Source organism: Schistocerca cancellata, chromosome 7 (assembly GCF_023864275.1).
Source record: "Schistocerca cancellata isolate TAMUIC-IGC-003103 chromosome 7, iqSchCanc2.1, whole genome shotgun sequence".
Lineage (NCBI taxonomy): Eukaryota > Metazoa > Arthropoda > Insecta > Orthoptera > Acrididae > Schistocerca > Schistocerca cancellata.
Genome location: NC_064632.1, coordinates 168,329,323 through 168,352,463, shown reverse-complemented (window position 1 = coordinate 168,352,463; position 23,141 = coordinate 168,329,323). Strand labels below are relative to the sequence as shown.

Genomic DNA, 23,141 nt, shown 5'->3' with positions numbered 1-23,141 from the left:
TACACAATTATTATTGCAATTCTAACCAAAACATTTACGTCTGTATAAAAAATCAACATAAAACTGCCACTACAATATTTCACTAAGGTGGCCGTTAACATAAGACAACCACTTATCGATTCTGCTTCAGGCTGTGTTTTTCTCCTAATAAATAATATACAGATTAAATCTTTTCTCACCTTCACTATATGTATTAACATTTGAACATATTACTCAATGCTGCAAGACACATTAATATTCACCATTTACCAACAAAATGCGCTGTAGATCAATAGCGCTAACGGCTGCGCTCTTTGATAGCTGAGCAGAGAACTTTACATTATATATGACGAGAATTACAATAAAATAAAACTCCAGACAAGAAAGATTCATTTCAATGACACATAAACTCTATTTTCAAATATCGGTTAGCAACATAATACAGTTTCTTACAGACCTCTGTGTTACAGGACATCAATGCTATGAGTACAACAGCTTGAACAACAAGAAGGGTTTTTTTACACAATAATAGGTAACAAAAGACTGAGATTTTCATTATCTTTTTACATGGGTATTGTCTGAGATACAATTTTTTACAAAATATTAAATTATGTCATTGACAATAATTATTTATTATTAATTAACGATGAAGTCCTTTTTATTAGTATAACGAGAATAGGACCAAAGTTCAGTCACGTTCCACATACAATAGTGTCGTGAACATTATTTTGAATAAAATATAGGCGTGGATATTACAACCTACGTGTGTGCAGTAAATGCGGAAGCTTGATCTATGGTGATGTTATTATGAAATGCGTCGAAACAGGACCAACGTGTTATTCTTCACTTGGCTGCCGAAGGACGAACATCAATCTAACAATGAAGAAAGTGTATGGAGAAGCATGTTTGTCAAAAAACCACCATTGTGGAATGGTGCGCCTACGACAAAGGGCGCTGCTGCTTCAAGATAGCATACGTACCCATATCACAAATATCGGTAACGCAGAAGTTGAGCCAACTCGAGTGGGAAACACAAGAGGACGTGCCCTGCAGTCCTGATCTCTGCCAGTGTGTTTATCACGCCTTCGTTGTAAGAAAAAAGGCCTTGATGGTCGACGATTCCTGTCGGACGAGGATGTGTAGCAGGCAGTTACGGACATCTCTATGGAACAGGACACGGTGTTTTACCAAATGCGTATCTTCAGGCTGATGCGACGGTAGGACGATTGCCTCAGTGGTCACGGCTATTTTGTCTGATTGACATACCGATTCTGTACTGTACGCCCTTTGAATGGAAACCTTTTGATCACCCCTCATAAATATGACGAGCAACGGCCTTGCCACAGTGGATACACCGGTTCCCGTCAGATCACCGAAGTTAAGCGCTGTCGGGCGTGGCCGGCACTTGGGTGGGTGACCATCCGGGCCTCCATGCACTGTTGCCATTTTTAGGGGTGCACTCAGCCTCGTGATGCCAATGGAGGAGCTACTCGACCGAATAGTAGCGGCTCCGGTCAAAGAAAACCATCATAACGACCGGGAGAGCGGTGTGCTGACCACACGCCCCTCATATCCGCATCCTCAGCTGAGGATGGCACGGCGGTCGGATGGTCCCGGTAGGCCACATGTGGCCTGATGAAGGAGTGCCTTATTTTTCTCATAAATATGAGGGAGATTTTTCTAAACAGATTTCAAGAATTCCGGTAGAGCGAAGCGACATTAGTCTTTATTTAAATAAAGAGAAAATTCTTAATCCTACAACAACATAATTAGTTGTTTGTTCGTTTAATATGGACATTGAGAGCTTTGAACTGCAATTGCTGGATTTATAAAAAAAGAATTACGGCTCTCCAAATTTGTGCGAATTGGTGCTGACACAGAGGTATTGGAGAAAACCAAATGTGAAATTAGTTCACAGCACAAGTGGTCTGCTTTAAACGAACTGGAGAAGGAATATATGTTGATTTTTAGCACATGGAATAGTTTTCTTTATTTGTACAATCAGCTGGTAAAACTAGCGTTGATGGTGGTACACCGCATCATATACTCGTCCGCAGCACCGGTCGGGGTCACAGTACAGAGTTATCACACGTGATGATGGGCATGTAAGAGCCCAAAACTAGTCGTGGTATAAGCTTTGAAAAATGAAAAGAATCTTACAACTGAAACGGTATTTTCAATCACTGCTATAATGCTCAGTTGGATACGTTCCTCCAGAGTAGTAGTAGTAGTAGTAGTAGTAAAAGAAGGAAAAACATTACAGGGCATTAAAACAGAAGGGGACGGAGATGTGTGAAAGTGAATATATGGACGTACGAAATGATGGTCTCATGGAGATTGAAGCTAATAAAATTTTCTGGAACTTCCAGCAGCATCGAGTGGTTTAATATCCACGAGAGTTCAGCCTAGTGTGCATTGACCATTGTTAAGTGGTGAGTGTGTCATGCGGTTGCTGTTGCCGTTCTTATATGGCTGCGCTACCGCCTTTGGCGTCAATGTTGCCCCAGTCCAGCTCCTCGTAAAGCAATATTTCCCTTACGTGCCTCTTGAGGAAAGAATAGCTTTCTCAGTGACAGGAATACAAGCGATCCAGTCTTCAGGTCTCCAGAAAAAATTCGACAACTCACTAGGTCGGTTGGCTGATTTGGGAGAGAGGATCAAATAGCGAGGTCATCGGTTCTATCGGGCTAGGGAAGGGAGAAGAAGGAAGTCGGCCGTGCTCTTTCAAAATAACAATACCGGTATTTGCCAGAAGCGATTTAGAAAAATCACAGAGAACCCAAATAAGGATTGCCGGACGCGGGTTTGAACGGTCGTCCTCCCGGATACGAGTTCAGAGTGCTAAACACTGCGCCACCTCGCTCAGTAACTCACTAGGTCCGTAAAAGATGATGTAGGGTTCGGAACCAGGCGTGTACATAATTCTGTGTGGCTGCGCAAAGTTTTACGTCACACACACCGTACAAATTACTCATCAGCGCCGGAAAATTACGGGAGTAGGTTTTGTCGGCACGACGGCTGCTTCTGATACTGTCAGTCGCCGTGCACTGTCACAGAAGATTTATTGGATAACAAAAGATTACTGTTTCGCCTAATTTCTTCAGGGCTAAACAGGAGGTTCTGAGTGGACTTCCAGGACCAACGCAGTCATTGGAGACGTCAGAGAAATGTCTTACCACAAGGAACTGTTCTTTCACCGTTATTTATTCAAGATTTCTACCAATAATCGATCACTTCTGGCAAACACATATAGTTCCATTAACAGCAGTGGTATGGCGTTAGCGAGACAAGGGAAATCTTTTGAAGATGTTGAAATCCATCTGACAGACACACTGAACGAGTTGAGTGTCTATTACTCTAACAATCAACTTCGTCCAAACCCAGCTACAACACAACTGTCTGCACTTCATCTTAAGTCAAGCATACTGCGTAATTAACATCACATACCAAGGATACAGCAGCAAATACGGCGCATCCAAACTGTCTCGGAGTCGCCCTGGATGGTACTCTGACGTACAAGCAGTACTGCGTGAGTTTCAGGTGAAAGGTGAAAGTCAGAAAGAATGACCTCCGCAGGATCGCTGCCAGAAAGAGGGATTCTCGACCATAAACTCTGAGAACGACGGCACTGCCAACGTGATACAGCGCAGCAGATTATGTGTGCCAAACTGGAACAAATTTACCCAAGCTAAAATAGTTGACAACGCGCTATACGAGTCGTTTAGCCTTATTACAGTATATTTCACGCCTACACCACTTGTTAAACTCTACCAGCTCGCAGTCACAGCCCCAACAGATATTAGATGTGAAATACACACATCAGAAAGTTTTGGATCACCCCAATTCCCAGAACTACTGAAAATAGACGTTGACTCTGGATATTATATCACAGACACAGTCCCTTGGACTGTTCAGAGATGTCACTAAACCCGCCCAAAGATTTAAACAACCATGCATGAGCAGGGGTTCTGACAGCCGATTACTTCCAGTCATTCCACTAGGAAGGAGGTACACGGCTCGTGTCGTCTGTAGTTCAACCATGCGTAGACGGTCAATACCGTGGTTCAATTGCGTTCGCATTGTTACTTTGTGCCAGGAAGGGCTCGCAACAAGGGAAGTGTCCAGGCGTTTCAAGTGAACCAAAGCGATGTTGTTTGGACGTGGAGGAGATACAGAGAGACAGGAACTGTCGATGACATGGCTCTCTCAGGCCGCCTGAGGGCTACTACTGCAGTGGATGACCGCTACCTACGGATTATGACTCGGAGGAACCCTGACAGCAACGCCACCGTGTTGAATAACGTTTTCCGTGCACCCACAGGACGTCATGTTGTGACTCAACCTGTGCGCAATAGACTGCATGATGTGCAACTTCACTCCCGACGCCCATGCGAGGCCCATCTTTGCAACCACGACATCATGCAGCGCGCTACCGATGGGCCCAACAACATGCCGTATGGATCGCTTGGGATTGGCATAACGTTCTCTTCACCAATGAGTATCGCGTATGCCTTCAACCAGACAATCGTCGGAGACACGCTTGGAGGCACCCCGGTCAGGTTAAACGCATTAGACGCACCGTCCAGCGACTGCAGCAAGATGGATCTTCCCTGCTGTTTTGGGGTGGTATTATGTGGGTCAACGTACGCCGCTGGTGGTCATGGAAGGCGCCGTAACGGCTGCGCAATACGTGAATGCCATCGTCCGACCGATAGTGCAACCATATGGACAGCATATTGGCGAGGCATTGGTATTCATGGACGACAATTCGCGACCCCATCGTGCACATCTTGTGAATGACTTCCTTCAGGATAACGATATTGCTCGATTAGAGTGGCCAGCATGTTCTCCAGACATGAACCCTATCTAACATGCCTGGGATAGATTGAGAAGGGCTGTTTATGGACGACCCGACCCGCCAACCACTCTGAGAGATCTACGCCGAATCGCTGTTGAGGAGTGGGACAATCTGGACCAACAGTGCCTTGATGAACTTTTGGATAGTATGCCACGACGAATACAGGCATGCTTCAATGCAAGAGGACGCACTATTGGGTATTAGAGGTATCGGTGTGTACAGCAATCTGGACCACCACCTCTGAAAGTCTCGCTGTATGGTGGTACTACATTCAATGTGTGGTTTTCATGAGCAATAAAAAGGGCGGAAATGATGTTTATGTTGATCTCTATTTCAATTTCCTGTACAGGTTCCGAAACTCTCGGAACCGAGGTGTTGCCGAACTTTTTTTGATGTGTGTAGCTGCCAATGCGGAGAGAACTAATGAGGCTTATCAGGAAAACTATCCATCATATGTGCACGCACATTCCAGCAGCGCAAATATTGAGGTCCAGAAGAAGTTTCATCAAGACGACTTCAGTGTTACAACAACAGTGGAAAGCTTGAGGTATTTTTCCACACCGAAAAGAGCAAAGATCTTCACTAGAAACACAATGAAAGAAGATTGACTGAATGCGTTAGCTACGTACTGTGTAGAAAAAAAAAGGCTTTTGAATGTGCATAATTTTAATGGGCTTGTTGTTGACCACTTTTCTGACGGGAAGAAGAGGAGAACAGACTTCGTCTACAAACCTATTAATTAACGCTTTGAGCACCGGCAATATTTTGAGAAATGTTTCATTTCGGCCATGATTCTTTTATTTTAAAACATTAATTAAAACATTAATTAGTATATCTGATCATGCATGAAACAGTAAAAAATCGGTTTTAACCTGATAGATATGGTGTGATCAACTATGATGCTTGTGTCCCATTTTAAACTTACGATATAACGAGAAGCTTTATTTATATGGCCATGTGCATCACTTCTGATCCACACCGATATAACTGAGAAAGAGGTTATTATTGGAAAAAAAATTTCAATTAGCTGTTACGTAATTTCTTTGATTATCAAGATAAAAAACCTACATTTTTACACATTTGTGCATTGCAGAAAAAACAGTCCATGTACATGAAACTCTGAGAACAAATTTGTCATTTCAATGACACCTGCTTGCTATGTTTGATAGCATGCTTTCGCCCACTTCCTTTAATAAGAGCTGTTACAATGTCTTCTCGCTGGAGTTTCAACCAATTTGAGATTGCCATTGATTGATGTGTGCCGAACGTCATCAATCACGAGTAACGAATTTGCAATAGCCTCGCGGAAAGCAATGATAGCCATTGTTTGTTTTGTAATTTGAACATACAAAGTAGAGCATTTACAAGAGTAGTACAGAACAGTAATTCAAAGGTCACTTCCTCAAGCATTTCTTTTGATCTGAATGATCAATGAATGGTTTGGCTGCATTGTAATCCACAATTGCGTTTGGTTTTTTCACTTCACCTCTCCTTGTTTTCACTGCCACAAGCTCGGGTTTGTGTTTGGCTGTCAAAAAAAATGACGTCCCTCTTGACACGCCACTTTTCCATAACAACTTTTCAGTTGCTTTCCGCAACCACCATTTCTGCCTTCTTCAACATTTTTGTGATGATAGTTTTCGGATTTCCCCTTCTTTTTGCGCGAAGGTTTCCCACCAGATGATTTTTTTTTCCTAGAAGAATGTGCGCCAAGTTCATAGAAGTGTAAAAGTTATCTACAAAAGTGTCCTTCCAGAATTCAAAAGTGAATCCATTTGAGACGCCCTACTAAACCCGCAGGACAGGACAGGTAGTTTAAGTTATGGAAAGAGGCCAAAATAAGCGGCTGTCAGTTACACTCGAACAGACAACCTTTCATTTGATCAAACATTTCAAGAGCCAAGAAAAAAAATTTTTTAAAGAAAACACAGCTTTAGTTTTGGAACTTAATCAGCGGCTGAATGCGCCGTACATGCCTTAAGGGCTGGACCACTTTAATTTAAAAACGGCTCAAAACCAATAACTTAAAGCTCAACCAAAATCAGAAATTTAAAGGGAAATCCTTAATTAGGCAGAAGGCCCAAAGAATCTTACACTTTAAGAGCAAACAACTTAAATTCAAAATCGACTGAAGGCCCAACACTTAAGACTCAATAACATTAATTTTAAAAATGCCAAAGGCTTTACGTAAAACAGTTCTTGAATTAGGCTGAAGGCCCAAACCATCTGACAGCTTAAGAGTAGAACAACTTTAATTCAAAATCGGCTGAAGGCTCACCATTACCTCTAAACAGTTGCTGTTGTTACGTCTATAGCATTAACTTCTTTTCCACAATACGCTTTTACATTCCAAGTATATCCACCTACAGCACACACGTTGTATAATTTTACTCTGTATTTAAAACGTTTTCCAGGAATGTACTGACGAAATCGTAACCTTCCACGAAATGGAACCATTGTTTCATCGACACAAACAACTTCACCTGGAATGAAAGATTCCTGGAATTTTGTGTTCAGACGATTCACTGGCTTCCTAATTTTGAACACCTTGTCATGTTTATCTACGTTTTCACTGTCGCAAAAATCTGTGCAACTGAAGAACGATTCAAAAATATTTCGTGTTATAATAGAGGATACCTGGCTTTTGTAAAGCGGATTCCGGCACCAATAACCCTCCATTCTTGGCTTATGATCAAGCCCCATCCACAACGTAAGCCCCATAAATTTTCTCAAATCATCAACGCTGATATCACTCAAAGTCAGTCTGGATGATGATGATAATGTTTCTGTAGCTATTCCACTAACAATCGTTTGCTCAGCATAATGGTTTGTTTCATTCACTATAAAATTGCACATTTCTTCATCAAGAAAAAAATTGTAAATGTCAACGGGACGAATATTTACGGGTAGATTGTCTAAAAGTGCACTGCTTATTCCACAGTCACCAGAAAAAGCAGAATTTTTTAGGTTTCCCTGTACATCATACCACTTTATTCGTGAAGTAGGGGGCCCATCAGGACAAGAATCTCTTCAGGTGACAGCTCACTTTCACTGTCTTCGTCAGTGGAAGATGAAACTTTGTTTGCCCCACTCGTAGACGTATTATTCGTAACTTGCGCGTGTACTTTTTGTTTCTTCAAAGAAATTACGTGATCGTCACTACTACTCTCGCTCAAGGAATGAGCACGTTAAACTGGGTCGGATCACTACCACTTCCAAACAGTGATTCATCAGATAAACTCGATTCCTCCAACCATTTTCGGATTCTCTCGCCTTGTGAATCCATTTTTCACCGAGCACCCGCAAAATCTAACCGAAAAAAAATCTTTACCAAAACCAAAAATCTAAAAGGCAAGGCCTTATCTTAAAACAGTTCCTTAATTAGACTGATGGCCCAAAAAAGCCACTTTTCCATAACAACCTTTCAGTTGCTTTCCGCAACCACCATTTCTGCCTTCTTCAACATTTTTGTGATGATAGTTTTCGGATTTCCCCTTCTTTTTGCGCGAAGATTTCCCACCAGATGATTTTTTTTTCCTAGAAGAATGTGCGCCAAGTTCATAGAAGTGTAAAAGTTATCTACAAAAGTGTCCTTCCAGAATTCAAAATTGAATCCATTTGAGACGCCCTACTAAACCCGCAGGACAGGACAGGTAGTTTAAGTTATGGAAAGAGGCCAAAATAAGCGGCAGAAAACACAGCTTTAGTTTTGGAACTTAATCAGCGGCTGAATGCGCCGTACATGCCTTAAGGGCTGGACCACTTTAATTTAAAAACGGCTCAAAACCAATAACTTAAAGCTCAACCAAAATCAGAAATTTAAAGGGAAATCCTTAATTAGGCTGAAGGCCCAAAGGATCTTACACTTTAAGAGCGAAACAACTTAAATTCAAAATCTGATGAAGGCCCAACACTTAAGACTCAATAACATTAATTTTAAAAAATGCCAGACACTTTACATAAAACAGTTCTTAAATTAGGCTGAAGGCCCAAACCATCTTGCCTTAAGGGCAAAACAACCTTAATCTAAACATCGGCTAGAAGCCATACATGTACAAACAACAAGAACAAACAAGAAAAGGCAGTACACCCAAGGGCGCTCTGAAGTTGAGACGGTCGGCCTGGAATTCAAACACTAACGCTCGCTTAGGTGAGACAGGCAGTCGGCCCAACCATTGTCGATCCGACGAAAACCCAACCGACAGACAGTCAACGGACCCACAGACAAGATAACCTCCGCTTCACCCGACCAGCACACAACAGGGAGTTCAATGGAACAACGTAGAAGATATTGGCGCCCACAACCAATTTTACATTTCGCTGTCAAACTACACACCGTGCTGGACAGCGACAACACGATGAGGGAAGAAGATTCCGCTGGTGAACTTCAATTCAAATAAGCAAGTACAGTTAAACTCCACCGGAGGGTGGCTAAAATTTGCCATCTAGAAGAGACACGTTGTTGCTCGCGGGAATATCCCAACAGCCGACAACGAACTCCAAACGAGACGATGTGAACAGTCGTGACTTGCTGGTAGATTAAGCCAAAACTCAACTTTCATGTCTAGGATGGGTGAGCCACGAACCTCGTAGCAGTGGTAACAGCACCACACACTCCGACACAGCATAGCGCCAGCGGGCCCGGCCAAACTATACACCGAGGAGATTTCTTCGCAGCCTCACGTCAACCGACCAACTCCCCAGGCTGGAAACGGTGAGAGGACGAAGTATACGTCGGCCGATGAGACGACCAACCTACGGCCGTCCCGCTCCAATCTCCTTCCGTCCGACAGTTCATGTGTGTCTCCAGCGGTCGGCGAGCACTGGCTGTCGGCGCCTCACCGGCGCTCCGTCCCCCGACTTCACAGCTGGTCCGTCCCGAACTGACTGCCAGACACACGATGACTCGGAAATACTATCGGTCGCCTCAGAGATGGTATGACAGTGCACTTGTCGATACGCGCTGCTGCCGCCGCTCACAGGCAACTAAAGCAGGAAGTTAGCGACGCCAGTAAATGGAATAAGAAAACGAGGCGGCAGTGCCGTAATAAAAGACGACAAACAATAAATGGGATAAACGCGAGCCGTGCACGGCTCACGGGGTGTATTGTGTAGTCGTTTGTCAAGCATCGACTGTGCGTGATGTCATTTTGAAGTGGAAACGTGAGGTAACAACCATAAAGGCAATGTTCTGTTTGACATAACAATGATGTAGTTTTTAATTTATTTTCTAACAGAACCTGAATATCATCTTGTTTTCTTGTTAGTGACTGCGCATTCTGATGAAACAGAATCAAATTTCAAACTTAAGTCTGAACTCTGAAACGTATTTACTTTGAGCCAAGCACTGAGCTGATACTATATCCATGGGTTTTTGCCATGCGTTGATACTATATCCATGGGTTTTTTGTCACGGATTGCCACTTAAAATCCAACAGACCTCATGTTGACCTACTGATGGACGGGATCAGTCGTGCATTGATGAGGTGGTTCTAGACCACCCTATGAAATGAATCACTTAATAATTACAAAGTGCTGCTAGTTATGCAGCTACCAGAATGACTTCACGTAGTGAGCCCAAAAGAAGCAGAATGACTGGGCAGCTCTTCATAGGCTACGCATATCTGTGGTCAGTGCCAAGTGACGCTTGAAGTGGTGTATAAAGAACGACGCCACTGGACAGTGGACGATTGAAAACGAGTTATCTGGATGTTGAGTCACACAGTATCCTGTGGCAATCCGATGGAAATGTTGGGCTCGTCCAGGGGATGGACTACGTTACCTGTAATCATGTACAGTGCAGTACAGAGGAGGTGGTGCTACGGTATGGAGAGCCTTTTTCGTGAACACATTGTACAGCATTGCGAACTGCGTACAGTTGAGGAAGAGTTTGCAGACGGTGATGGTTTGTATCAGCATGATAATGCACCCTGTCCTAAAGCAGCGTCTGCGAGGCAATGATATACAGCAACATTGCCATGAACTGACCTGCCCGGAGTCCCGACCTGAAGCCAACGGAACACGTTTGGAATGAGTTAGACTGTCGACTTTGCTACTGACCCCAGCGTCCAACATCACTGCCTTCCAATGGACATGAATGGATGCAGATGATCAGACAGGATGCTTACGTGTCACCTGTCAGAGTCGTATCTAAACGTATCAATGGTCTCATATCACTCCAAATGCGCCAGCCCCACACCATTACAGAGCCTCCATCAGCTGGAACAGTCCTCTGTTGATACGCAGGGTCCATGGATTCATTAGGTTGTCTCCATAACCGTACACATCTATCCGCTCGATACAATTTGAAACGAGACTCGTCCGACCAGGCAACATGTTTCCAGTCATCAACAGTCCAATGTCGGTGTTGACGGGCCTAGGCGAGGCTTAAGGCTATATGCCATGCAGTCATCAAGGGAACAGGAATAGTCTTTCGGCTCTGTAAGCCCATATCGATGGTGTTTCGTTGAATGGTTCGCACACTGACACTTGCTGCTGGCCCAACAGTGAAATCTGTAGCGATTTGTGGAAGGGTAGCACTTCTGTCAAAAATGTTCAAATGTTTGTGAAATCTTATGGGACTCAACTGCTAAGGTCATCATCTCTAAGTTTACACACTACTTAATCTAAATTATCCTAAGGACAAACACGCACACCCATGCCCGAGGCAGGACTCGAACCTCCGCCGGGACCAGCTGCACAGTCCATGACTGCAGCACTGAGATCGTTCTGTCATGTCGAACGATTCTCTTCTGTCGTCGCTGGTCCCGTTCTTGCAGGACCTCCTCCCGGCCGCAACAATGTCGGTGATTTGATGTTTTACCCGATTCTTCACATGCACGGTACGCTCGTGAAATGGTCGTACGGGAAAATCTCCAGTTCGTCGCTACCTCGGAGATACTGCAGTCCCATCATTCGTGTGCCGACTATAACCCACGTTTTAACTCACTTAAATCTTGATAACCTGCCATTGTACCAGCAGTAACCGATCTAACAAGTGCGCCACACATTTGCTGTCTTATATAGCCGTTGAGGATCGCAGCACTGTATTCTGCCTGTTTACACACCTGTTTTTGAATAATCGCGCCTATACCAGGATGACTACGTTTCGGTGTTCGAACTGGCCGGCGATGATTCGAGCCGCGCTGTCGGAACCTGATCAATTAACTGACCAAGATGCTGTCCCTCCATAACAAAGTGGCCAGCAGTCGTTGCATAGTGGCCACAAAAGCATCCATTACACATTTGGCGTTATGAGTCAGTAGTGAACTGATTTTTCTCCTGGCAGCTATCATGTTGGTTTTACGAAGTGTGTGGTCGAGAATACGTCGTACTATTGCATGACTTCTGCCTTTCCTTTCTCACTTGCGAATGGAGAGCGACAAAAAAGGCATTATGTTTATGCTTCTGTTTTCACTCTAATTGCACGTTAGACGAGGTGCTTGATGATGGCAGTAGAGTTGATGTCTTCCTCTACAATAATTAACCATTTATGGATTTATTTCACCTATCAAGAACAAGGTTTTCAGGTCCCATATTATATATGTAACCAGAGATCTTTAATGAGTAAAAGTTACACTTTGCGTAAGACAAGCTCAATGTGTAATGAAGACCGGAAGTTCTTCTTATTGACACTTACTGACGCTCTGTTATGCTGTTTCCTCATACCATTCCTGTCGAAAGTGAGTGATATCATCTAATAGAAATGTGTGGCAGTACTACTGAAGAAATCTACATCTACATCTACATCTACATCTACATCTACATCCACACTCCGCAAGCAACCTGACGGTGTGTGGCGGAGGGTACCTTGAGTACCTCTGTCGGTTCTCCCTTCTATTCCAGTATGGTATTGTTCGTGGAAAGAAGGATTGTCGGTATGCCTCTGTGTGGGCTCTAATCTCTCTGATTTTATCCTCATGGTCTCTTCGCGAGATATACGTAGAAGGAAGCAATATACTGCTTGACTCCTCGGTGAAGGTATGTTCTCGAAACTTCAACAAAAGCCCGTACCGAGCTACTGAGCGTCTCTCCTGCAGAGTCTTCCACTGGAGTTTATCTATCATCTCCGTAACGCTTTCGCGATTACTAAATGATCCTGTAACGAAGCGCGCTGCTCTCCGTTGGATCTTCTCTATCTATTCTATCAACCCGACCTGGTACAGATCGCACACCGCTGAGCAGTATTCAAGCAGTGGGCGAACAAGCGTACTGTAACTTACTTCCTTTGTTTTCGAATTGCGTTGCCTTAGGATTCTTCCAATGAATCTCAGTCTGGCATCCGCTTTACCGACGATCAACTTTATATGATCATTCCATTTTAAATCACTCCTAATGCGTACTCCCAGATAATTTATGGAATTATCTGCTTCCAGTTGCTGACATGCTATATTGTAGCTAAATGATCAGGGATCTTTCTTTCTGTGTATTTGCAGCACATTACACTTGTCTAAATTGAGATTCAATTGCCATTCCCTGCATTATGTGTCAATTCGCTGCAGATTCTCCTGCATTTCAGTACAATTTTCCATTGTTACAACCTCTCGATATACCACAGCATCATCCGCAAAAAGCCTCAGTGAACTTCCGATGTCATCCACAAGGTCATTTATGTATGTTGTGAATAGCAACGGTCCTACGACACTCCCCTGCGGCACACCTGAAATCACTCTTACTTCGGAAGACTTCTCTCCATTGAGAATGACATGCTGCGTCCTGTTATCTAGGAACTCTTCAATCCAATCACACAATTGGTCTGACAGTCCATGTTCATTAAAAGACTGTGGGGAACTGTATCGAACGCCTTGCGGAAGTCAAGAAACACGGCATCTACCTGTGAACCTGTGTCTATGGCCCTCTGAGTCTCGTGGACGAATAGCGCGAGCTGGGTTTCACACGACCGTATTTTTCGAAACCCATGCTGATTCCTACAGAGTAGATTTCTAGTCTCCAGAAAAGACATTATACTCGAACTTAATACGTGTTCCAAAATTCTACAACTGATAGACGTTAGAGATATAGATAAATAGTTCTGCACATGTGTTCGACATCCCTTCTTGAAAACGGTGATGACCTGTGCCCTTTTCCAATCCTTTGGAACGCTACTCTCTTCTAGAGACCTACGGTATACCTCTGCAAGAAGGGGGGCAAGTTTCTTCTCGTACTCTGTGTAAAATCGAACTGGTATCCCATCAGGCCCAGCGGCCTTTCCTCTTTTGAGCGATTTTAATTGTTTCTCTATCCCTCTGTCGTCTATTTCGATATCTACCATTTTGTCATCTGTGCGACAATCTAGAGAAGGAACTACAGTGCAGTCTTCCACTTTGAAACAGCTTTGGAAAAAGACATTTAGTATTTCGGCCTTTAGTCTGTCAGCCTCTGTTTCAGTATAATTTTGGTCACAGAGTGTCTGGACATTTTGTTTTGATCCACCTTCCGCTTTGACATAAGACCAAAATTTCTTAGGATTTTCTGCCAAGTCAGTACATAGAACTTTACTTTCGAATTCATTGAACGCCTCTCGCATAGCCCTCCTCACACGAAGTTGACTGGTCAAAGAAAGAGCGATAAATAATAAGCTAAGGTTTCCAGACGGAAAGGAAAAACGAAGAAAACAGAAAGGGATCAGAAACGCATGCATAGCCTGCAGTGTAACAGAGGTACTAGTTCCCTGTTGGACGGAAAGAAACTAGCGGGTTTATGTCAAGAAGGGAGCTATGCCGGTGTTAACAGATAGAACTTTGATCTCCTCTTGAATGCAAAGTGAACTTCGATAACATGATGGTTGCAGTGTAGTGTGTTCCACAGTCTTGCGGTTGATACGGAGAAGGATGCGGACAATGATTTAGTATTGAACTAATTTTCGAGCGTTGCTCCATTCCGCCAATTCTCGATTGGCCATCTGGTAGTCATCCTTAATTGGGTCATCGAAGACTTACGAAGACTCCCCACGTCCCACCATTTACAAGTACCCGGTCTGTATTCGGCGCACGCGTCAGGATCGTTGTGACAGACGGGCTACCTATTTGGCGGTTAGCGCCCTCGCTAGTGCAACCACGGAACCTGGCTGTTCTCAGAAATGATGCTCCTCGTGGCATTGACAGACTCTGACATGTCCGTTTAGTCTCAAGAACAACGAGTGGCCGAGTTCCGCAGATCCACCAGCGAGGGCGCTACCCGCAGGGTAGTCTAGCCCGCTTGTCACAAGGACCTTACCGCGTGAGCTACTCAGCTGCTAATACACTCCTGAAAATCGAAAAAAGAACACATTGACACCGGTGTGTCAGACCCACCATACTTGCTCTGGACACTGCGAGAGGGCTGTACAAGCAATGATCACACGCACGGCACAGCGGACACACCAGGAACCGCGCTGTTGGCCGTCGAATGGCGCTAGCTGCGCAGCATTTGTGCACCGCCGCAGTCAGTGTCAGCCAGTTTGCCGTGGCAAACGGAGCTCCATCGCAGTCTTTAACACTGGTAGCATGCCGCGACAGCGTGGACGTGAACCGTATGTGCAGTTGACGGACTTTGAGCGAGGGCGTATAGTGGGCATGCGGGAGGCCGGGTGGACGTACCGCCGAATTGCTCAACACGTGGGGCGTGAGGTCTCCATAGTACATCGATGTTGTCGCCAGTGGTCGGCGGAAGGTGCACGTGCCCGTCGACCTGGGACCGGACCGCAGCGACGCACGGATGCACGCCAAGACCGTAGGATCCTACGCAGTGCCGTAGGGGACCGCACCGCCACTTCCCAGCAAATTAGGGACACTGTTGCTCCTGGGCTATCGGCGAGGACCATTCGCAACCGTCTCCATGAAGCTGGGCTACGGTCCCGCACACCGTTAGGCCGTCTTCCGCTCACGCCCCAACATCGTGCAGCCCGCCTCCAGTGGTGTCGCGACAGGCGTGAATGGAGGGACGAATGGAGACGTGTCGTCTTCAGCGATGAGAGTCGCTTCTGCCTTGGTGCCAATGATGGTCGTATGCGTGTTTGGCGCCGTGCAGGTGAGCGCCACAATCAGGACTGCATACGACCGAGGCACACAGGGCCAACACCCGGCATCATGGTGTGGGGAGCGATCTCCTACACTGGCCGTACACCACTGGTGATCGTCGAGGGGACACTGAATAGTGCACGGTACATCCAAACCGTCATCGAACCCATCGTTCTACCATTCCTAGACCGGCAAGGGAACTTGCTGTTCCAACAGGACAATGCACGTCCGCATGTATCCCGTGCCACCCAACGTGCTCTAGAAGGTGTAAGTCAACTACCCTGGCCAGCAAGATCTCCGGATCTGTCCCCCATTGAGCATGTTTGGGACTGGATGAAGCGTCGTCTCACGCGGTCCGCACGTCCAGCACGAACGCTGGTCCAACTGAGGCGCCAGGTGGAAATGGCATGGCAAGCCGTTCCACAGGACTACATCCAGCATCTCTACGATCGTCTCCATGGGAGAGTAGCAGCCTGCATTGCTGCGAAAGGTGGATATACACTGTACTAGTGCCGACATTGTGCATGCTCTGTTGCCTGTGTCTATGTGCCTGTGGTTCTGTCAGTGTGATCATGTGATGTATCTGACCCCAGGAATGTGTCAATAAAGTTTCCCCTTCCTGGGACAATGAATTCACGGTGTTCTTATTTCAATTTCCACGAGTGTAAATTCCGGAATGAGAAATGTCTTCTTCATTGTTCAATGGTTCACCTAAAGGTGCTTGGCAAGTCCTCGGTCGAAATATCATCGAATTAGGAAACAGACGCCGCTCTGCAACCCCAAAACTTCTTTTGCATATGCAGTTCGCTGGGATAATTTTAAAATTCATAACGATTTAAAGCAACCCAAAGTACCGGCAAGATGTCGGACCTCTGTGGTCTGGTACTACACTTATGGATTGATGATGCGTATTTCATGTTCGGGAAGATGCACTGGGGACGCCAGTGATTAAGAAATATTGCTTCAGTAACGCTGATCAATAGTGTTTTGTCCAGAAGCGTGCGGCCACGAAAATTCCCTCGGGATCTGTGTTAACCTTCTCATAGAAACTGAACCGACCGGTTACAAAAACAGCAGCTTGCCCAATGTTCCCTTATTTAGTCCAAAATGTTAGATGCTGAAAACTAGGTGGAATGATAAGATAAGAAAAGAGGTTGTTCTACGGGGAAGGAAGGAACATAAGCTAAATACTGACAAGATGAAGAGACATCGTGGAATAACTTCCAAGATACAACAGGCAACTGTAGAGGGTAAAAACTGTAGAGGAAGACAGAGACTGGAATACATCTAAAAACTAATTGAGGACGTAGAGTGCAAGCGATACTCTGATACAAAGAGGCTGGCCATATCGAAACAGGAAACTGATGACACAAGATAATAAATAGAAATAAAAAAACAAAATAAACAAAAAACACAGCGGGATTCATCAACGAATAACTATTACACACATTTCCTGTGCAACTGCGCTGCACCATCTCAAAACATACCCAATAAAAGTATATCAACCTTTTGTCCTGCTTACAACTAACATTACCTGTTCACCCAATTTAAAATTTTTCAACGTCATTCCTTCGAGATGATTCATCTTTATCAATGCGTCGATGACCTATGTCCTCAATTATTTGCTGGATGTGTCCCAATTTCTGCCTTCCTCTACAATTTTTACCCTCCACAGTCCCTCTAGTACCATAGAAGTTATTCCCTGATGCCATAACAAATATCCTACCATTCTGTCCCTTTTTGTTGTCAGTGTTTTCCATACAATCATTTCCTCGTCGATTCTAGGGGAATCTCTTCATCCCTTACCTGATCCGGTCACTAAATTTTCAAAATTCGTCTGTAGCACCACATCTCAAATGCTCTTCTGTTCCGGTTTCCCCACAATGCTATGCTCCAAACGCACATTCTCAGAATTCTCCCTCAAATTAAGGCCTATGTTTGATACTAGTAGACTTTTCTTGACCAGGAATGCCCGCTTTGCCAGTCTAGTCCGCTTGTTATGTCCTACTTGCTCTGTCTGTTATGGGTTATTTTGTTGGCTAGGTAGCAGAATTCCTTAAATTCGTCTACTTCGTGGTCGCCAATGCTCGTGTTATGTTCTCTCTTCTGCTACTTCTCATTACTTTCGTCTTCCTTTCATTTACTCTCAATCCGTATGTTGTACTCATTAGACTGTTCATTATCTTCAACAGAGCCTGTAATTGTTCTTCACTTTCATTGAGGATAGAAATGTCATTACCGAATCTTCCCACTGATATCTTCCCACACTGATTTTAATCTCACTCTTGAATCTTTCTTTTATTTCCATGATTGCTTCTTCGATATATAAATTTAACAGTAAGGGCGAAACGTTCTTGGCCTTCCAGTTTTATTTTTCCCCTCTTCGTTCTTGTACTTATTGTGTATTGCACATATTTCCCCAAGGCTTACCCTCATTTTTCTCAAGATTTCGAATATCTTTCACCTGTCGAACGTTTTTTCCAGGTCGACAGATACTGTGAGTGTGTCTTGATTTTTCTTCAGCCTTCCTTCCATTATCAACCGCAACGCCAGAACTGCGTCTCTGGTGCCTTAACCTTTCCTAAAGCCGCAATGATCGTAATGTAATAGATCCTCAGTTTTCTTTTACATTTTTCTGTATATTATACTTGTCATCATCTTGTATGCATGAGCTGTTAAGCTGATTGTGCAATAATTCTCCCATTTTTCGTCTCTTGCTACCTTCGAAACTGCGTGGGTGGTGTTTTTCCGAAAACTTGATGGGGCTCTGCCAGTCTCATATTGGAGATAAACTACGCAAAAGTTTTTCTGAACACAAGGAAGCTCTTCAGCATACTCCTCACTATTCCCCGAGAAGCATCTGCAAAATCTCTTCAATTGTCCCACAGTATCTCGAATATTGGACTACACTTTATTTACGTCGCAATTTCTTATCGGAATATTCATAATTCACAACCTGTTAGATTGTCACTGAAACTACATGTATACTGAAACAGTTTGACAATAAAATATAGTGCAGTCCCTACACAATTCTATGTAATCTTATAATTTTTTTATGACAACCAAACACCGTTTAACACGAAAAAGTTTTTCTTCTCGGAGGAACAAATACACCCGTCGTTTTCCAATTGCGACGTGACCCAGATTTATTTGTTTTTCTTTTTTCGTTAGACGAAGGGAGTTAACAATGGTTGCTGCAGTTTCCATGCATATTACCGACTGTTTCTGGAGATGCAGACATTGTCACTGATTCACTTTCAAAGGAGGCACTTGCCTAGAGCGATTTAAGGAAATCAAGGAAAACCTAAACCAGGATGGCTGGAAGCTTGTTTGAACCGTCGTCCTCCCGAAAGCGAGTCCAGTGTACTAACCACTGCGCCACGTCACTCGGTGTAAAGCTAGTAGAACTGTCGCACCTAGTAATGGTCAACTGCCTACTGATCCTTATCGTAGACAACCTGTCATGATTCATTGCAGCAGCGGTCAGTGTAGGTAAACAAACACCGGAAATGGGATGGTCGGACTAAGTCCGGTATTACACTATCAAATTTCTTCGTCCAAGATCTTTGTCAAATGTCTTTGTCAAAGAAATTTGATGGTGTAATAGGGAACTTTGTCAAATGTCGCCAAATATTTGATCAAATCTAGGGTCTCGCTGTAGATTTGATCAAAGAAGTCGCTTGTCTTCTGTTCGCTGCAATGTGACTTGTTACCACGAGGAGCGCTAGCATCGCTGCAGCGTTCTCTCTTCTGTAGTGTTTTTATAAACATTGCCGGTAAATACAATTGGTGTGTACCGACAACTACAAAATTAATAGAGACGTATGAAGCTGATGAGACGCTTTGCAACGTGAGGCACCCTAAATACAAAAATAGATTAAGAATATTCGAGACCTGACATGACATGACCTGACCTAACCTAACCCAACCCTCTCCTGTATCAAGGAATCTGAGTGTTACAGTCAGCCTGTCTTCTGCAGATATAGTAGTTCTTAAGCGAGTATTGTGCTTTGTGATATGAGGACACACTTCACTGAGCATATACAGAAATGTATGCTCATCCATTCTTAAGTAAGTATTGTATGACTTGACATCCTCCACTATAATCTCACTTAACAAGTTTTGTTGAATGCTTCTACCGCGTCGTTGTAAAACGCACGGCTTCACCCATGTACGTTTCCTTTTATTGCCCTGCTTCTCTTCCGCATGTGCACAAAGTGAAATTGTGGTACATGCAAATGCTGCTGTTAATAACAAGTTGTTGTTGTCAGCCATCTTGAACTTTGACGAAAAATTTGATGACAGTGTAATACCCCCTTTTAGCGCCACGTCAGAGATCTTTGTCAAATATATTTGACGAATATTTGATTACATCTTTGATCAAATCTTTGACAAAGAAATTTGATAGTGTAATACCGGCCTAAGTGGGGAGTTGGACCATCCGGGGTCGATTAGCTAGGTTCTGCTGTACATACGTCAATCCACACTAAGATCTTTGTTCAACAAGAATGGTGCAGTTTCATAACAGCGTACATGTTCTAGATTTCCTGCAGACAAAGCTCCGCAGCGGTACCGGTAACTGGCGCATCACAGTGTGGGAGTGAAATGGCCTGGCTACTGGAAACCTACTACAAAGTTGAAATCCACGGCACAGCACAATTCTTGCAGGCACAGCACCTAAATTGCGCACAGATCCACCGAGAAATTCTGGCGGTATATGGAACAAATGCAGTGTCGACTCCAGCCGTTGTGAGATGTTACCAACACTCAGACCAAAGCCGCACAGACGTGGGCGTTGCCGATGAGAAAGGACGACCATCGACGTCGATCACAGCCAACCGAGGAACTGCTTCACAGCAGTCGCAGATTTTCCTACGATGAGGACGTTTACTCAGCTGTTCTTGAAAGGCTCCATCATCAAGGACCGGATTTCCACCGTAGAGGAAATGAACAATTGCTAGAGCGTTCCCACCATTCTTTACAGAAACTTGGTGATTGTGTTGACAAATATTGTAATGTATCTGTGCCATTTTGAAGTATAGTGCTGCATTCAATAAGTATTAATTGGCCTGGCATGAAATGAGTAATTGTGTTTTTGAAGTCTCCTCGTACTTACTAAAGTGAATTTTAGAAGCAAGTGAAATTGTTATAGACTACTGTATTAAAATTCCGCTAGATCAAAACACACTGACGTTCGCATTCACCTGATGGCAAAGTTCATCTGTGATGGTCGCCATTGAGTCACAGCACTGCACCCGTCGTTCCACGTATCCCACACACTTTCAATTGGCGACAAGTCTTGTGATTTGGCGGACCAGGGCTAAAGGCTGACATCCTGTGACACCAAGAAGACACGTGTTTGCGCAGCAACATGTGGTCGTGCATTATCTTGCTGAAAAATGTCGTCTGGGGTGTCGTGCAGACAGAGTATGGCTAAGAGTTGTAGGACGTCATTCACGTAGGTCACATTGGTCACAGTGACCTGGACACGCACCTGCTGTGATGTTTGGTTGTACCCAGTAGCGTCCCATACAACAAGACCGCGAATTGGCGCTGCTTGTCTTGTGCGAATGACATCACTGTCATGCCGCTTCCTCTGTCTGCGGCGAACCAAAATGCTGCCATCACATTCAAACAACCGAAATCTGGATTCGGATGCCATTCCCCTCCCCAGTGGCATAGTTCCATTCGCCATTGTCTTCTAGCATGTTTCTGCACGTTCGTCGAAGGTGGGCGACAGGAAGACGACACGCACGCACCCCGTGCCGTAATAAACGGCGACGGACTGTCACCCCTGATGGTACATGATGTGTTACACTGTTCCAATGTCGCACCAAGGCCGAGGAGGACGCAGATCTGCCCAGGAATGTCATTCGGGTGAGTTGTCGATCTTCTCGGGGGTGGTCTGGCTGGTGCGACCTTGTAGTGTTCTACGGCATTCCGTGAACCATTCTGCACACACCCGTTGTACTGCCGAAATACTTGGATCTACACGAGCAGCAATTTGCCAGATGGATGCATCACATTCTCTCATGCCAATAATGCGCCCTCTTTCAAACTCACTGACTTGACCGTACGGTTCGCACATATATCTGCGAGGCACCCTACACGTCTGCTCAAGTCACACTAATCCATTACCTTCGGTGCACAGCGACAACGAGATCCACCGACAGGTGGTACTGCGCCGCGGTAGCGATGTTGATCTAGAACCCTCGGGCCGACATGGTTCAAATGCTAATCATTTCTGTATAACATACTAATGTGCATATCCTGTGAATATGTACGTCCTATCTCTAGTCGTTCAAAGTGTTCTGTCTTTTTTTTTCTGAACATGAGTGTAGACCTGTTTCGCTTGTATGGCTAAGCAATAAATTCTTCTAACATGAAAAGTACTTCGATCCTCTTAGTTCCTCATTAAACGGTTACGCTATAATTTCCGTAAATTATTTATTCCAACTCCGGCTGGAGTGGCCGAGCGGTTCTAGGCGCTACAGTCTGGAACCGCCCGACCGCTACGGTCGCAGGTTCGAATCCTGCCTCGGACATGGATGTCTGTGATGTCCTTAGGTTAGTTAGGTTTAAGTAGTTCTAAGTTCTAGGGGACTGATGACCTCAGAAGTTAAGTCCCATAGTGCTCAGAACCATTTGTCATTTGTACCGAAACAAAAATTAAATAAATAAAAATAAAGAGTCTTCTTCAGCCCTGTTATCAGTGAACATAACCGACCGCTCCGTCCCCTACGAAATACCCTCGATACCTCAGAACACATATTTGCGATTCTCCAAACACAGAAAGACGAGAATTGTCTGCTTAACGTGGCTACACACGCAACTGCACGCTCGACCAACAAGCGTGCGCAAATATTTTGTGCAAGCATGTTACAAAATGTGCAGAATAACTTCGCAAAATCATCAAAACGGTACAAGTTGGTTGACGCTCGCCTGGGTTTCAATCATTGTAATCTTGCGCAAGCAAGCAAGCGTAAGCGTGGTTGACAGTGTGTAGTAAGAATGGGGAGGCTTGTGCGAGCATTCGTCAGCTGTGAGAGAGATTCCGTAGCGTGTGCACCGCGAATGGTTACCGTAGCTACATATCGAACTGCCTGAAAATGTCTCCAGTGATATACATTTATAATGGTAACACATTCGAATTATATGATGTCATGTCAGCACACATTACGGCGTATTCTATGTTCTCTGAATCCAGACAATCACAAGGCGCATAGCTTTGTCCAATAGCGACCATTAAATAATTACAAAAGCCAGCAGTTGCATTTACTACTAAGTCAATACGACCCACCTGCCAG

General features: G+C 44.4%; 1 pseudogene; it reads left to right on the top strand.

The window, feature by feature from the left end:
- Window positions 1-1,306: 1,306 nt before the first annotated feature.
- LOC126093048 (5S ribosomal RNA) lies at window positions 1,307-1,424 on the top strand (annotated as a pseudogene).
- Window positions 1,425-23,141: the final 21,717 nt, after the last annotated feature.